We start from the raw sequence: 6000 nt of genomic DNA on the forward strand, positions 1-6000 counted from the left end.
AAAAGACTTATAAATTGGGACTTCAAATACTCGGGCTCCCAAATGATTCTCTGGACAAGAAACATTTTATTCTTCGGTGTGGTGAGGAATCTGGAACATGTGAGTTTCACGATGCTTGATGATAACCCTGATTTTAAGGGTTGACAGCCTCAAAGTAGCCGAGAGCAAAAATGCATCCTGCGTTTTGTTCAGCCTCAGATGTTTGAAAGCTAGTTGGCAAGATTGTTTGGATCTAAGAGCTCTGGCAGGTTTTTGCCAGCCCTCCCCCCTTTTTTTTGAAGGGCCCAACTTCACCCTTTTTCTTTGTGGAGGAAGATTGGGAAGAAGGATGTTTGACTGGAGTCTTGTACATATAATATGGACAGCACTGATCCCTGGAGGTCTAAAGACAGAGGCAGAAACTATATCTTCTGATTCTGAATATGCTAAAGGAACCTAGAACACAGAATTTTAAAGCTGGAATGGACCTTAGTGATTGCTTTGTCTAGAAGAGTATCATATTAGATAAAAAGACTACATCTGCCTCTTTTCCATTCCAGTGCATTCACAGATACCCTCCTAGGTTGTGGAAGAACTAACCTGAACAATAAAGTCACTCATGCATTTCCCCAGCCATATGCCTTATTGATAATAATAGCTGACAATTATATAATGCATTGAAGCTTGTAAACCACTGCAGATGTACATTATCATGGTTGGTCCATGAGGTAGGCACTTTAGGTATTATTATCTCCATTTTACAGATGAGAAAACTGAGACTCAGAAAAATTAAGTGACTTATCCATGGTCACCGAGGGGTCAAGTGTTGGAAGCAGAGTCTGAACACAGGTTTCTCTGATCTTGATGTCCATAATCCTTTTCATTATACTATATTGCATTTCAGACATTTTAAGAAACTGGGCTCCAGAGAGGTTGTGACTTTCCTGATGGTGTACAACAGGTTAAGGGCAGAGACTGGACTAGAATGCAAGTCTCCTAACACTTCCTACTATGATATGCTTTTCCCTTCAAACATCCCCCTCCCCCATTTATTAGATTAAGGAAGAAATTGGCTAGGGTGAAGGGGAATTTTTTTTGGGGGGGGTGGTGGAGCAATGAGGGTTAAGTGACTTGCCCCCAGGGTCACACAACTAGTATGTGTCAAGTGACTGAGGTCGAATTTGAACTCAGGTCCTCTTGAATCCAGGGCCGGTGCTTTATTCACTGCACCACCTAGCTACCCTGAAGGGGATATTTTATTTATTTATTTATTTGGGGCGGGGGGGGGGGGGTGGTGAGGCGATTGGGGTTAAGTGACTTGCCCAGAGTCACACAGCTAGTAAGTGTTAAGTGTCTGAGGCCGGATTTGAACTCAGGTCCTCCTGACTCCAGTGCTGGTGCTCTATCCACTGTGCCACCTAGCTGCCCTGAAGGGGATATTTTAAACCCTAGTCTTAGTCAAAGTGTCCCCTACATCTTAAATAATACAAATTATTCCTCCCTAAAAGCAAAAATACATTTTCTTCCTCTTTCCAGTTGACTATCCTTGCATTTCTCCCCTGGGAGAGCCATTGCCTAGAGTGGCTAGGGTGAGGGCTCACTTAGTACTCCAAGTCTGCATCGCACAGGGCAAGATCAAGACGGTCCTCTTGTGTGAATTCTTAAAAAGCATGGCTTCCCAAGTCTGGTTCCATATGGATGAAGCACTGATGAAGCCTATTCTTTTCATTTAAATGAATGCCCTAAGCAAACCTCTTAAGATACCAGGCTTTCCCTGACATTAACCATGAATTCTCTCAGAAAGAACCCAGAAGGCAATTCAAATGTTAACGCTCTGCTTTCTGGAGGGTTTATTCTGTCCATGCCTTATTCTCCAGCTCACCACCGACCAACACTCTTGGTTCTAATTGAATGGGGCTGGGAGTGGATAAAGAGAGAAATATTTCCCTTCAGCCTTGAAGGAGAGAAGCAAATATGGTAGCTAGAGTGTTTCCTTTAGCTTCACATTTTCTTCCTGTTTAGGCTTGGATGTGAACACCAAATTGCCTTTTGCTGGACAATGTTGCATCTCTTGCCCTCTGGAGCTGATCCTTTGGGAGACATGCTGGGCTAACACTGACAACAGATTTAGTGAACTTAGTGAAGGGGGCAATCGATTGAGGAAACCAAGCATTATTGTGGGCAGCAGATATTTGCTTCATTTGGTCCACTCTGATTTCTCTCAGAGAAAAACAAACTCCCAGGACTCTCCCAACTTTCGCTTTGTTTTTTTTTTTCTTTTAGGTGTAATGTGATTGCAGTATGTCTCTGTATAGTGTGCGTACTTCTTTGATTCCTGTGTCTTATTAGGAGGCTCTTCCCTGCTCTGCCTCAAACTGAGTTTCCTAAATATGTAGTTTTCAACATTTTTGTGGCTTCACCTGAAAGGTGACAATTTTGATCTTCCTGAATAAGTATTAAGACTTCACAGTATTTTAGTATTGGAAGCAGGGGTGGGTGACGTCTTCTGATACTTCCAAGGTTCTTTTTCTTCCCAGAGAACCAGCTCTTTATTAAAAAATTTCCAGGAAAATCAACAGTTTGGAACCAGCTGTGTTACCTGTGTTCAATGCTTAGCAGCACAGGATTTGTGGAATGTTTGCCTATCCTAGTGCTTCTCTTGGAGTTGTAACTGGGAATCTTTAGGCTGTGGGCTAGTAAACAAACCTTACAAGACAACTAGCCAAAGCTACCTTTAGTTGAGGGGAGGGAGGGTTGGAGGGGAATGGGATGGGACAGAGGAGGAGTTCAACTGAGGGACTACAGGTGCTATCAGCACCTTCTAAATTCAGTGTTCTTTAAATTCTGCACCCTGGGATAGAGCCCCAGTCACACTACCCTAGTTATGATGCTGCGTTCTCTTTATAGCTAAAGAAGGCAAGCTGTTCATTAAATAGGCTAGCCTAGGAGAATGTTTTTTTTCCTTGCCTGGGGGGAACCCTTCCACCTTTTTTTTTTCTTTGAAACTACCTACAGGAGTATCACTTGGAGAAAATGAAGCCTGTATATTGTCATAGGTTGAGAGAAAGGTGAAAGACAGAGAGACTGAGAAAAATTAAGAGACAGAGAGAGGAAGACAGAGAGGCAAAGGTACAGTGATAGAGACATATATATATATATGTGTGTGTGTGTGTGTGTGTGTGTGTGTGTGTGTGTGTATAGAGACAGAGACAGAGAGACAGAGACACACACACACACACAGAGAGAGAGAGAGAGAGAGAGAGAGAGAGAGAGAGAGAGAGAGAGAGAGAGAGCATTTGTATTTGGGACACCTTGGCTTCACGGTATCTCCTTGGAACCCCTGCATACTCAAAAGACTGTATTACAACTACCCCCACACTGTTGTTAGTATCTTGTCCTGTGGTTGGTTAGTGGTGTTGACTACCTACCTAGCTAATATTTTGTCTGCAACTTAGAAAGTGTGTAAATGAATAAAAGTCTTTAGAACTAATTTGTCCTCTTTGATTTTTTTTAAAGTAAAGAACTTCAGCTACAAAAGTGAAATGATCCAGTGGGAGGGAAGGTGGGGGGCAGGTATGCCTTTTCATGTGTGCTGTGTATGTATGTGAATACAAATGAATGGGTCAACCAGCCATTGGAGGAAGAGGTGTTCCAGAAACTTGTAACAGCAATTTTGCCTAAATTCTTCCTTGTTTATGGGGTGCAGATCCTTTCACATGGAAGGGAACAAAGCCCTGAGGACACCACTGAAATTTCTCAGTGGTAGAGCAGGAAGCAGTTAGTAGATTTTAGACCCAGGTCACTATATCCACATATGCATATAGTTCTGGAATGAGTCAGTCTGGGCCCAGGAGCCTGAGATCACAAGGCCTTCAGGAGAGAAGCTCAACCCAGAACCCAACTTCACTGGATTGGAAGGAGCTAGAAACTTCATTAGCTAACAGCATAAACTGGCCTTACTTTGCCTCAAGAGGCATTGAGATGGAAGGTCCCCATGTGTCTAGAATGCCATTAAACACATGACCTTGTGCTGGACACTTACAAAGCTAAGTAAACTGAATCTGAAGGGAGTAATAAAAACAAAACCAAAAACCAGACATCTCTAGAAGTATTTTCAAATCTGCAAAAAGCCTTACCCACATCATCTCACTGGGGCCTCACAACAATAGGGTGAAGTAGTTACTGTGGTTATTATCACCATTCCCATTTTGAAGGTACAGAAACTGAGGTTGAGAGAAGTGAAATAATTTGCTAAAGGTCACATCGCTACTGAGTATTAGAGGCAGAATTCGAGCTAAGGTCTTTCTGATGTCAGGTCCAGCAGACTGAGCTTTCCAGGAACCCTGGGTCCTAGTCATTAACTAGTTGTGTGACCCAGGGCAAATAATTTTGAGTTGTTTAGTTTCCTCATTGGTTAAATGATCTTTAATGGACTTCCAGCTTGAATGATCCATGATTATATGAACTCTACTTGGAACCTTAAGTCCTTGACTTTTCCCTTGGGCATAGCAAAGGTGTCCCAACATGGAGAAATCCCATCAACAGACCTTTCCATTATCACTTTGGCCTAAGGTCACCACTTTCAGAGTCTGCTGTACAACCTAGTAGTTGACTTGGTCCCTTCCACCCCCTTAGCTAAAGGCCCTATCTTGTGTTCTGAGCCCCCACTTTATTGTGGTTGAACAACAGTGTCTCCAAGGCCCAGTGGGTTGAGTCTGTATGGGCAAAAGTTTAGGTAATTAGCATCGTTACCGTCCTCTCTGTGATGTTACAGCTGTGAGCCTCATTAAAGTGTTCTCCAGGGGGAAGCAAGGAAAGATTCGGGTATCAGCCTGACTTTCTGCAGAAATGCCTGTCTGCCATTTTTAGAGGCTTTAGCATTTGAGGATGGCCCTGGTTAATCAGGCTTCACCCCCATAGTTCCCTGGACTCTTGGTATCTCTGGGTATGGTTCAGGCTCATCTCTTTATTGCTTTACCCTTCTCTAACATTATCTTGAGCATTAACTTAAAGTTGCCAACTCCCCTCTACATAGAGAGAATCATATTAACAGCAAAGCTTGGACTGTTAACCTTGAACACATTTTACATTTTGGCTGCCTTTGGTGGTCTCCATTGTGTGTGTGTGTGTGTGGTACATATGCATATATATGTGTATGTATATATATATATATACATACACACACATACACACACATATACATATATAGGTGTGTGTATATATACACACATATAGAACTCACAAGGTTATAAATATATACCTACATGTATAGATATATACACATGTATATGTGTATATACAAATACACACATGCAGGTGTATATAAATATACATGTATACATACATATATGTATATTGCATATATAAATCTATATATCTATCCATCTACCTATCAATCTATCTACCCACCCACAAGTTTATATATGTACAGGGTATCCCAAAAGTTTGAATGAAGTTTTAACCTTACACACACACGCACAGACAGTTTTTACCTGACACAACCTCTATGAGTTTCTTTTTCTTGTTTTTTTTCCCCCTCTTACTCATTTCCCTCTCCATCTGGCTCATCAGTCTCTCTAAGGGTCCTCACAAAGCCCAAAGTCCAATTCTTCTCCTATTGACAGGGTTTCCTGGACTCAATTGACATTTGTGGTTTCCCCTAGTCAGACAGTAACTGGACTCCCTTTGGCTTTGACTTATGCACATTCCTGGGAGAAGAGGCAGGGGAATGACTGTTTGCCAAACAAAGAAATATAAAACGTACCTCAACCTCACCTGAAACCTTGAGAATAATAGAGCTGAATTCCTTAGGGACCAAATAAGAAAGCAATTCAAAACAGAGGGTATGGGGAGGAGAGAAACAGATCAAAAAGGGATTATTATAAGGGGCTCCTTCATTGTGTGTGTGTGTGTGTGTGTGTGTGTAGGGAGCTCAATTCTTACTTAGCCTTAATCACTGAATGGGCGTTGCCTCAGATAAATTGAGACTTGGGAAAGGCGTTAGCTTAATAAGGCCAAGGT

Source organism: Dromiciops gliroides, chromosome 2, assembly GCF_019393635.1.
Source record: "Dromiciops gliroides isolate mDroGli1 chromosome 2, mDroGli1.pri, whole genome shotgun sequence".
Classification (NCBI taxonomy): Eukaryota; Metazoa; Chordata; class Mammalia; order Microbiotheria; family Microbiotheriidae; genus Dromiciops; species Dromiciops gliroides.